Raw genomic sequence first — 12,575 nt, forward strand, 5'->3', positions numbered from 1 at the left:
TGGATTAATACTTCCGGTCTCCAGGGACAAGGTAAAGTTGATATACATAGGACAGTATAAGCATAAGAGTTGACAAAGATAAGGTATCATGTGGCTAGAATGGAATTACCTGAGGGCTCGCTAGGCTGAAGACTTCTCTTTTTATATTTTCCTACAGCTAATGAGAAATCAGTGGAGACTTTGCTTGCTTGTCTAAGTAATACTCTAAAAGCCATATTTTTCAGGAAGGCAAATTTTGAGCCATATATAGCACAAATTAGGGTGGAATAGAACAGATTAGTAGACTGATGCAGAAAGGCTGATCTCAATTGCAGTACTAGAAAGAGGGAAGTGCAAAGAAATTAATGTAGGAATAACAAAACATAAGACTTAGTGAATAACTAAATCTGGGGGGTGGGGTAGCAGAGCCATGGGTGCCCCACACATAAACTCCAAGCACTCATTTCTTCACACTGAAAGCTGCTTGCTGTGAACACCTATAATCTTTGCTTGAGGTATTCAGCCTGGCTGTGGGAATATGCTTGGCCCACATGCAGGGCAAGCCAGCAATGCCAGAGAGATAATACCCTTAGAAGCAGCTCAAACCAATAAAGACAGAGATTTGGAGGACAAATGCCACAAACTCCTCACTCCTCCATTAGAATAACTCTTAGTCCTACACTAACTCTCAGAATATCCCAGTGGTAACTTGCTTGTTAATGCACCTTATCTTGTATTTCTTTAATTTCCTGTCTTTTCTCTCTACTCCCTTATCAGCATTTTTTGGTGTCACTCCCAAAGAAACTTGTATTTTTAAACTTCAAAGGCACTGGGATCCTTGCCTTGGCCACTGCTTCTAGAGTGGCCTAACACAGGCCATAGTTAAGAAGAAAGCAGAGTTAAATTCTAACATGGTTAAGAAGAAAGCAGAATTAAAGTTTAGGCAGAATAATAGGGCAACAAAAGTATTCACATACTAATCCTTGGAACCTGTGAATATGAAACTTTCTATGGCAAAATGGACTCTGCAAATGTGATTAAGGTTAAAGACTATGAGAGAGGGAGACTATCCTGGACTATCCGGATGTGCCTAATCAAATCACATGGTTGCTTAAAAGCAGGAAACCTTTCTCAACTGTAGTTAGAGGGAAATGTGACTATGGAAGAATGGTCAGAAACATCCAACATTGCTGACTTTGAAGATGAAGGAAGGGGGCTGTGAGCCAAGGAATGTGGGTGGCCTCTAGAAGCTGGAAAAGATAAGAAAATGGATTTTCCTCAGGAGCCTTCAGAAAAAACTATGGCCCTGGGGACACCGTGATTTTAGTCAAGATGTGTATCAGAGTTCTGACCTACAGAATTGTCAGATAATAAATCTGACACAAAGTTTGTTGTAATTTTTTATAACAGCAATAGAAAACTAATACACATAAAAGGTGAAATTAACATTGATTTTTCAGATGTTGGTCTGAATGTTTAATATGTTGAGTTCTGTCTGTGTTCTTGATTGAGTGATATTCTTAGAGATTCATAGAGCCACTTATATATATGGAATATCATTCTTTCATTTTTTAGTTACGAGGTGGTAAAGATGTTTGATATTTGTTGTTTTGTTTTAGCCAGAAAGTTATTGTCATTTAATCAATTCTGTTAAATCTTACGTGATGTCCTCAGAAAGATATAATTAAAGAAATGTGTTGTTACAGTGGAAACTATGGCAATTAATAATAGAATGCCATTGTCAAACTCACTGTTTCTTTCCAGTGCTCAGTTTCACCTGGACTATATTTAGAATCTTTCATTTGGAAGGGATGGTTATGTGTCAAATGTGTTGTATGAGTATATTCTCGAATGTTAAAATTTCATTGAGTTGTGACACACACAAGGGCTTGATATAGGAATTCTGACATAATTAAGAGCAAGTTAAAGTTAACTTTCAGTGCATTGTTGAAAATATATAATCTCGAACCCATGATTTTATCTGAGCATATGGTGGTTGTTTTCAGATACTGTACTTCTGGAATATTATATTATAATTATATTATATTAAATATAAAATAATATAATTTAATTTAATTATAGTTAATTCTGCAGTCTCATTGGGTTACTCCATTTTATCAGTCCCCATCGTTTTCTACCCCGTTCATCCAATCTTTACAGCCATACTCAGTCTTCACCTCTTTCCATAAAACATGCACAGCAGGGACATAATAGAACAATAAACACTCTAACCCATTGGTAGAAATGGATTTGGCAAGAGGGGTTGGGTCTGCTGCCCCTAAACAAAGCGTTCTGGAGTGAGAGCAAAGCCCAAATACCCACACCTCACCTAATCTCCACATGAAGTCTACCTAGCTCTCTGACACATCTTCTACCTGGTTCCTAGCTTGTATTCTGGTGGTAATGGAACACAGGCGCAAGCAAGACTGGGACTTTGGCTTCTCAGTGAACTTCAGCGAGCCTCTTCCTCCAACAAGATTCTGCTTCCACTAGCTCTGGTACTAACTGGCACAGAGCTCTCTGATTTATGTATCTGAAAACCTAGTGATGACAAGAGCTGCTGCTCTTTTGAAATACTGTCTACTCCGTTTTCCTTGATGCAGATTCTACTGATTTGAGTTGGACTACCTCTGTGGCCATGGTTGCTGATATTGCTGTTTAGCCTGAGATAGGCAGGAGTGAAGATTTGGGTTCAATGGGAATGTTTTGCTGCCCCACTTTGTTTTTCACAGCCTGTGATTCATAGCCCTTGCTGGTCTCCCATTCCTGCTCCAAGCACACAGCATACCACAAAGCCACCTTAATTAAGCCAAATTCTTATTAAAAAAAAAAAATCTACAGATTGCATTCAAATAAAAGCCAAATGTTTTGCTTTTACGTCTCCCTCTTTTACATATACCTATACGTAAACTCTTGCCAGACAAATTTTAAATAACTCACTTTATATTTACACATTATAAGTTTAAAACCTACAATGTTTTTATGTATTACAGCTTCAGTTCAGTCCCTGAAAGGGCAGGACAGACAATAAACATTGCTGTCTCTCTGGTGGGCTGTGTAGTCAGGTGTTTCAGAAAGGGGTCTGCTGACAGCACATCCTCTAACTCTAAAGATACGACACCAGATGCACCACCACCCTTAAAAGGAAAAAAACTTCCCCTAAATACCAAGATAATTTGCAGAAAGGCTACATGGTTACAAAAGCAGTTTGGTAGGGCTTAAGGAAATGAAATAAGGGAGGAAGCAAGTGCAAAGGACATTGAATTTCAAGTAATAATGGGCTCAAACACTTTAAAACCAAAAATAATCTGTGTACCCTAGAGCTTGGAGACTTGTACTCAGCAGATCACAATTCTGCAGCCATGTGTCCCTGAACGACTAAAGAAGATGATTCAAGAGGATTACCTGTTGGTACAGGCTGGATTACCTGTTGGTACAGGCTTTTAATGTCGACAATATGGCTAATTTTGAAGGCAGGTGCCTTCCTCAGCTTTTATTTGCTATAGAGTTTTTAATGTACTTAACACTTTTAAAATTTAGTTTCTACTAAGATACTATTTTTCTCTGAGACTGGCCTTGTGAACTGAGGATTTGCCAACTACAGTACCTTTCAAGAACATCATCCTGAGATATTCAAGTTTAATATTATCTATCATAGCTTTCTCACCATCTTCTTCTTCTTTACCCTCCCACAATCTTGCCCTCCGATCTACACCCTCAGTCAATGCCCATCATAAGGTTATCAATGATCTCCTCTTTGACAAATTCAGTGGCCTCTCATGATTTGGGGGACCATTCCTTTGTTATTCATACTATCAGGCTTCCTCAACACCCTTCTTCATCTTGATTTCAGAAGCAGAAAAATATCCCAATTCTCCTTATATTTTTCTGTAGACTAATGGGTTTTATTACATTTTTGTTTTTGCTTGAGTTTCAATAAATGTTTGTCAAGTAATAGATCCAAAAACCCCTACCAGAAATTGTTACCTTGGGGCCTAGCTGACACAAGAACAGATTGAGTTTGGAATGAAGTTCCATGTGGAACGACCTATGCAACTCTTAATCTATTACATGGTTGGGAGTATAAATCTTGCAAGCTTCTTAAGCAGTTTTCCCAGCATTATTGACATACTGATTACCAAATGGTGAGACTACAGAGTACTTACTGATGATACCCAGACTACCAGGACTGCAACTACCTTGAAACTTCAGGAAAACCAGGAAAGAAGAAATACTGCATGGATGTAATAATGCAGTCTAGAGATTGATTTCTAGCTTAAACTGATCACAAATATCTGCCTCACTGGAGCCTACAATTTACACTTACTAGTAGACAAGGTCTAGACTTAGGCATTGACTATTTCTACACAGCAATTTCCAGAAACCAGCATTGGAGGTTTAAATATCATACATTAAATTTGTCTGTCATTCAAATGCACACACAAGAGTAAGAAAGGATGCTAGCTACCAATGAGAAAGATGTAGATTAAAATTCCTTAATATGTATATATATTATAAGTATTTTCACATTTGGAGATGGTGTTTCTAACGATATATTTGTGTATATTGCAAAATTCTTCCACCCCATATTTTGCATCCCAAATTCATATATATAGTATTAAATTTTCTTTTCTCTATAGAAGGACTTATTTAACCTCCTCAGTTTAAAGAAAAATAGTAAGGCCATGATGAATATTGATTAACCTTGGGAACCAAAAAGTAAACATAAAAACAATTTCTTACTCTAAGATCAGGCTTAACAATGTGCTAATAGCCCATAATGAAGATAGCAGACATGAGTTAATCAACACATTAAGTTGGGATCAGAAGTGTCAACTCAAGTGCAGTCTGCTAATTTACTGACCCTTAATGGGTCAGCAAGATCTATAATCCATAGGCTGATCTTTCTACTTCTTTTAAAGTCATTGTGGAAGCCAGTTCACTTTCTTCCATGATTATGATCTCTGAACTGATACGGACAGGGAGTCAACACAAAATCCATTTATGAGAATGTGCTTGGGGTTACTGAGTAATGGGATCTCAAGCTAACTGGTGAGTTAAGTGTCTGGGTAGAAGCTCTTTATGAAACCACCAGCTTTGTGTTTCTCATGTCCACACAACTGTGAAAATACACATGTGCAATCTTCACTGAAAGCTTCTGACTCCAGTAAGTCCTGAGTTCTTGAGTTAGCTAAGGCTCGCTACCCACTCCCATTTCTATTCTGCTCTCGGAAGATAAACCTTACTTTTTAAAATGTCAATGGGTTAAAAAGAACTGAGTAGTGGGATGGTAAGGTGATGGGCTATACCTGCCAAATAGTAATTGTGAAATAAGTTTTGCTTTACTAAACATGTAGTGAGTTGGACAGAAAGTTGCTTTGGTGATTAAGCAAAAAATAGACATAATTTGGTGTAATCTAACAAATGAGAACCAATCACCTAGTGTTTGCCACCTTCAAAGGGAAGAAGAGAAACAGTACGTGCATATCTTATTCCAGACGGGCCTTCCACAGGGTATAATAAAAATTATGAATCAAGAATTCACTTGAATCCTTTTTTGTATAGAAGATATGGTTGCTGTGATAATGCAAAAAAGATTGTTTTTAATGTCAGCATTTTCTTTCTCAGGTAATAAAGCAATTTCACTGTACGATTTACAATGGTGCATTAGCAACCCAGCAGCAGTGTGATGTCAGAGCCTCAAAAAGATGTATGCAAGAGAAGCAACTGGGCCTGGTTCTGTTGCCCTGGCCCCCAGTCAAGGCTGCTTAAATGTCACCAACTCCAGTCCTGCTCTGTTCCACAGCTAGTCCTGGCTGTGATTTTCTCCCAAATAGGACACAGATATTAACTAAGGTTCTGGAAAAAGGAAGCAAGAGAAAGAGAAAAAGCAAACTACTGAATGCACTAAATTTTTTTTTTAAGTTTTATTGAAAGGAAAATAGAGGTTAACTTGAAGGACCTAAGAATTTGTTTTTCTCTGTACAAAGGAAATATGTCAGTTGCATGCCGATGATGCTGGAAGGATTCCGCAAAGGAAACCATCTTTTCTGGGAACACAGAGAGCCCCCTCTGTTGTTGGTGACATTGCCCTCTCTTTTTGCCCCTATTTGTTGCCTTTGTTTTCCTCCCCTGTCATTACCTAACCTCCTAGTACTGCTGTGCCAACCGCAGCACAAAGACACTCGTCTAAAAAGCCTCTGTAGGAGAAAGACAGTTCCACCCTACGGAAAAAAGTGAACCCTCGGGCCACAAAGACGAGGAAAGAGTCAATCTTTGGAAAAGCTCTCACAGACGTGGGTGGCTTTGGCAAGGTCAGCCTTTGGAAGGCGACCTCTTGAGCAGGTTCTCAACCTTAAGGCCGGTCTGAGAAAAGCAATGAGGGGAGTAGAAAAGAACTGGGAGAAGAGAGGGAGAAAAGGGTCGGGAAATGGAGGGTAGGATAAAGAGGGGGTACAGTTAGGGGACAGCGAAGGCGGCGGCCCCTCCTAGGATTACATCTTTCGGTAACCACCCCCGCCCTCCGCACTGGCACTTCGCGCGGGGTCACTGCCCGGCCCCCCCTCCTGGGCTGAGTGGCGCGCTCCGCCTGGGTCCCGGAGGCGGTGGCGCAAGGCGAGCGCGCACCGGGGCCGTCCGCTGGGCTGGCCCAGCCGGGAGGTCCTGACCCCAAGAGGCAACAAACGAGTGGAGGGGCACTGCTCTCCACAGTGCTCTGCCGCCCCCACCCCAACTCTCCCCACCCCTTCCCCCTGGCTGCAGCAGCAGCAGCAGCAGCAGCAGCAACAGCAGCAGCAAACGAACAGAGCCACAGCGTCACCGAAATCCAAGCGGGGCCCAGCTGCGCCGGGGGCAAGAGGAGGGGGCTGGGGCGATCCGGTGGGGGAGGGGGCAGGGGATGGTGGGGGTGCTCCGGGGCCGCCGGGGGCGGGGCGGCAGCGGGGGTGGCACGCGCGGCGGCCGCGCCCCGGGCCCGCGGCCGGCGTCACTTACCCGGCCAGGGCGCGGGAGCAGCTCGGCCGACTCCTCGGGGCCCGCGGCGGCTCGGGGCCGGCGGTCGGCGCAGCCCGGGCGCTGCCAAATGTAAACAATCCGCCATGATTTCTTTGTTTAGCTAATTGAACCTGCCGCCGTCTCGAGTCCCAGGCGCTCCCTCTCCCTTCTCTCCCCTTCCCCCCTCGCGCGCTCTTTTATTTATTTATTTGCCTCTCCCCCCTACCCCGCCCTTAGTCTTTCCCTCTCTTTAGTCTTAGTAGCTGCTTTTAATGTAAGTCGAGGCAGTTGGGTAGTTGGTGCAGGGAGTGCGGTGGTGGTTTTTATAAATACAGGTAAAATAATATCCAAATCTCAGGCTGAGGTGCAGTTTCTGGAAGAGGAGGAGGGTGTTCCTCTCCTTCCCTCCCTCTTTCCCCCTCCCCCGTTTATTAGAGTATCCTCGGTGGAAAGTGCCAGAAAAATGCGGTGCATCTCTGAGTCACCTTTTCTTCCCGCCGAACTCTCTAGCACCCAAGTTCGCTGGCGGATTTTGGACTCTGCCAAAGTGCTGAGTTCGTCGTTTACTTTGAAAGCCTGAAATATAACTGATGTCCAACTGCAGGAAGGCGCACGGAATCGCCGCCACCATCCCGGGGGCGAATCACCACCCTGCAGCCGGCTCCTCAAGGGAGTGACCTCTTGGTGTTAACTAAACTCCTTTAGGGAAATACCCGGTTTTTCCACGCGCGCGTGCGCGCCTACGCACACACACGATCCAAACTAGCACCAAGACAGTGGAAAGCTCCCAGAGAAGCCCAACTGTTCAGCCTCACATTTGCATAAATTATTGGTCCCAATAAAATTGTTGCAGAAATATTCGGGAAGGAGTAGAATCTGAGCCTTGAGTTTCAAACTTCCAGGAAATATTTAGGTCCTGGTGGAAAGAAGGGCTCAGCATTCCTTCATCTGGGTTTCTGTGGGTAGAAGTGCATTTGATCACCAGTTTTGACTATAGTTAATGCAGGCATCATTTAAATCCTGTTCTAGGTGAATTTATGAAGAGTTTCAGGGTAATCCGTGGCAGAAAATTCTAGGGTTATGGCTTCATTTATTTATAAAACTACTCCCCCAGTCTCACTTCTATTTATAACCACCATGTTGATGACACCAGAAATGATTCAATATTTTCATTAATAAGGAGGTTTGAAAGTCATCTACATCTTGCAGTAAAACTGCCTTTTAAGTTATCATCGGGATTAATCTCATTAAAAGAAGTTATTTCCTTAGCTATGCTTACTTCTCTGTGGGGAGAGCACTATTGAATAGAGTAATGTCACCCTTAGAAGTTTGGACGAACCGTTTATGCATCACATAATGTATTGATCGTATGGGTAAAAGGGTCTTCTGATCCAATCGAGAACTGAACTAATGAGTATTTACACTAAGCCCAGTCACTGTGGTCGTCTTACCCACTGGGTCAGTTAATAAATAGGTGTACAAACATTCTGATTAAATATAAAAGAAAGGAATTGTATTGCCAAGCAATCAAAATGACCCCAATCAAATCACCTATTTACACTTAGGTCTAGTCTATTCCCTCATGCAAGTTTAACAGAAGTTATTATCATATTATTTTCCACACTTTTGATGTGTTTTGTTTTTTTTTGAAACAGATTTTCGCTCTTGTTGCCCAGGCTGGAGTGCAATGGCGTGATCTCGGCTCACCGCAACCTCCGCCTCCCGGGTTCAAGCGATTCTCCTGCCTCAGCCTCCCAAGTAGCTGGGATTACAGGCATTTGCCACTACGCCCAACTAATTTTGTATTTTTAGTAGAGACGGGGTTTCTCCATGCTGGTCAGGCTGGTCTCCAACTCCCCACCACAGGTGATCCGCCCACCTTGGCCTCCCAAAGTGCTGGGATTACAGGTGTGAGCCACTGCGTCCGGCCTCTTTTTTTATATCATGCCAAATTTTACATGTTTCCCCAAATTCTAGCCTATGTCTCACCTTGCAAAACCCACCTTGATATGTACCTTCTCCCAGTGATTGGACCTTATTACTTCTCTTGGCATCAGATATGAAACTAATGAGCTTCACAACTGATGATCAAGGCCCTTGAATAGGGGGGACTGATATGCCAATACATGGAAGGATTTTATTTTTCTGCACAAAATTTAGGTTTAAGAAGCTATAATTTCACTTTTAAAAATTAATTTCTTTAAATACCTGCCCTGTTTGTTTAGAATTACTGTCCATATTCACATTTTTTCTTTTTCTTTGTTCAGCTTTTAAGTCCAGGAGTACATGTGCAGGATAACGTTAACTTTTTCTAATACATTGAATGTTGCGTGTTTGCACCATTCCCCTGTCCATCGTCAGGTTTATTTCATGTGTCACTTGCCATGAACTGAAATTTGTTTGGAAATTAGAGGGTGAGGGGCAAGTAGAACTTCTCTTGAGCCTATTCCAGATTCTCATATGTCTCTCTAACAGGCAAGATCACATTATATTCATAGATTTGCACATGTGTAATCACATACATACAAAATGTAATCACATACCGACACTCCTTGAAAATACATTAAAAAATGGAAATTCGTACATAGCTACATTTCATTTGTAGGCTGACACATTGATGGCTCCCAATCAATCACACTGTTTTGCATGAATACTCTCTTTTAGTCCCATTCCACATGGACCATGGGTTTGCCCATGTAAATTGCTGTGGGTACCAGAAGTTCTGTAAGCACTTGCACTCTGGGGTTAGTCCTTTTGGAATGCTCCCTTTTGGAATCTAGCTGCTGTGCTTTAAAGAACCCTGCTAGAGAGGCAGAGACCATCTAGAGGAAAAGAATCAATGTACCGTAGCCCAGCCACCAGCTGAATGCAGATGCATGAGTGATCCCAGCCAACACTACATGGAACAGAATAGTGAATTCATGGGAACATGACAATAAATCATTGTTTCAAACACTAAATTGGGGACGGTCTGTTATACAACAGTAGGTCACTGATACAGCTTTCTCCAGTTAAAAGATTAGCGACGTGGTCAGATGACTGCTGGAGGTAAGAATTTAGCAAAAAGACATAAGGATGGAGGAAGAGAAATTCTAGAAAACTGCCTAATAGAGCTTCCCAGAACTAGAACTTCCCTTTGTCACTTCTTAGAGCTCAATGACACCATTACTTCAATGATGTAATAGGCATTCTGGGGACTGTGTTTATGTCATCACTTTAGAATGAAAAATCTTTGAGTCTCTAAAGCAAAGAGGTCAACAGACACAGACTCTGGAGTTCAGTTCTCCTGCCTTCAAGTCCCAGCTCTGTCCCCGAGTAACAACGCAGAATGAATGAACAGTTCTTTCCCAATTATTGGGACTTCTAGAAATTAGGCATATTTTAAAATACACATTTTCTTCAGGAAATTGTTCAAGTGAGACCAAGAATGAGAATAAATGAGTAACATGGAAATTTTGGGTTCAGACACAAACTCAATATATGAAAGTGGTTACCTGGTTACCTAGAAGTCATCTCCCTGTGCTCAAAAGCCCTTGGATTTGAATTAGGCACCAAAGGACCTGGGTCCTATAACATTTAATTTGGCTCTGTATTTGCAGCCGATACATACACACACACACACATCAATTATCCCCATTACAATTGGGAGGGAGACAAGAGAGTCCAATGTCTCATCTAGTAAAGGACACAGTTTGCTAAACTTCAGAACTCGAATAATATTTTGTTTTTAAAAGAATTCTCTCAGAACCCCATATACTCAAAAGTTTTATACAACCGTGAAACAATATTCACACATTTACAAATTAAAGTTAATCAAATATATAAAGCCAAGAGCTAAATAACCTACATTAATTTAATGTGATATTATTATTTTGGGGGGGGGATGGAGTCGCGCTTTGTCACTGAGGGTCTGGAGTGCAGTCGCATGATCCCTGCTCACTGCAACCTTTGCCTCCCAGGTTCAAGCGATTCTCCTCCCTCAGCCTCCTGAGTAGTTGGGATTACAGGCACGTGCCACCACGCCCAGCTAATTTTTGTATTTTTAGTAGAGACAGGGTTTCGCCATGTTTACCTGGCTGGTCTTGAACTCCTGACCTTAGGTGATCCACCCGCCTCAGCCTCCCAAAGTGCTGGTATTACAGGCATGAGCCACTGCACCTGTCTAATGTGATATTATTTTGTCAACACTTAGCTGCCTCTAGTCTCATGAAGATGGTGCTGGCCATTACTAACAATCCTATACTTCTGTGCTGTTGTACAATGAGCTGATCACTTTCTCTATTCAAAGTTGTGTGAAAGCTTCCTTAGCACAGTGCTCCCCTACCTCATTTGGCCGCCACTTGGGATACATTAAGTTCTTATCTGTTTCAGTCCAAGATAATTAAAGTTGATAATTAATAAAGATAATTAAAGTTGGCACAACTCTAAACACAAATATGGGCATTAAAATGGTCAAGAATATTTTTATTTTTCAGATTAGCATTGAGTTAAAATTCCATTTTGAGCAAGATTACTATTAGATAATAGCACTGGGGTGGCAGTCAGGTGACCTGGGTTCAAAGTGTGTATTTGACACCAATCACAATGTAACATCACTAGAACTATTAGATATTTTGATTTGGGAAGAGGAAAGCTCTGAGAGCCACAAAAGGATTTTTGTTAAAAATCAAAAAATAAGGGCTTTTTAATAGTGAAATCGCAGCAATGTGGCAGATATGAGGGGACTTTTTCTGACAGGATGGCTTTTCAATATTTCTTCTGCAATGTTTAACTTCTAACTCTTCCTAGGATTAAAGCTTATCTTCATTTCTCACTCTTTGATTTAATTTTTCCTCCCTCAATTTTAATTCTATAAAACTATTTTTTCTAAAAATTCTGGCATATAGTAGGATTATTTTCATGGTTTCTTTAAATTATACTTTTTACTTCCAAAATATGTCCATTAGTGATGAATAAAACAGCTCTATTATTATGGTTCCCAATTTCTCATTAGGTTTCTAGAAAATAAAATTTCTTTCTCTCAGTCTCAGAAAAAGTTTTGGCTTAAGAAGATTATTTTTCGAATCCCAGGAGAATAACAATTGGAAAATCCACACATTCTATAGTTTTTGGAATGAATATAAGGTTTTAATAGGCAGAGTTATGAAATGATCAAATTCTCCTAACTCAGTTTCATTATCCTTTGTTTTTTGGAAAACTGTACCCACAGCATCCATGACAAACCCAAAGAGAAGAATTGCAGAGTCTTGACAATCCTTCTCCCTGCATTTGGCGCAGGTAATCGGGAAACATGAATTTCCTATTTCCAGCCAGGCACTTCTTGGAATAGGTGCAGGATCATCTACAGGCACAGCTGCTGCTGTACTTGAGGGGTCCCAGAACCCAGACACATCTCTTTGAGCAGCCAAATAAGTATCTTCCCAACCACTACCACCTCATTCACTTTTTTTTCAGCCTGAAATATTAAAGTAAGTCCAAAATGTCTTTAAAATTTTAAACTTAATTATACCCCTTGGAATCTATGCTTTGGAAAACTGGTATTTTTTTTCCTTTAAATAAACCAATATCTGGAATATGTACATACATACATGCATATGTATATT

General features: G+C 41.2%; 1 long non-coding RNA gene across 3 annotated transcripts in view; it reads right to left on the reverse strand.

Annotated features, from left to right (window-relative positions):
* LOC134759704 (uncharacterized) overlaps positions 1–7,133 on the reverse strand; it is a 515,755-nt gene extending 508,622 nt beyond the window's left edge. For all 3 annotated transcript variants that reach the window (XR_010136287.1, XR_010136286.1, XR_010136285.1), the window contains exon 1: positions 6,973–7,133. This is a non-coding gene — a long non-coding RNA (uncharacterized LOC134759704). The remainder of the gene's footprint in view (positions 1–6,972) is intronic.
* Between the last annotated feature and the right edge of the window lie 5,442 nt (positions 7,134–12,575).

The sequence above is a fragment of the Pongo abelii genome, chromosome 12, assembly GCF_028885655.2.
Source record: "Pongo abelii isolate AG06213 chromosome 12, NHGRI_mPonAbe1-v2.0_pri, whole genome shotgun sequence".
NCBI lineage: Eukaryota > Metazoa > Chordata > Mammalia > Primates > Hominidae > Pongo > Pongo abelii.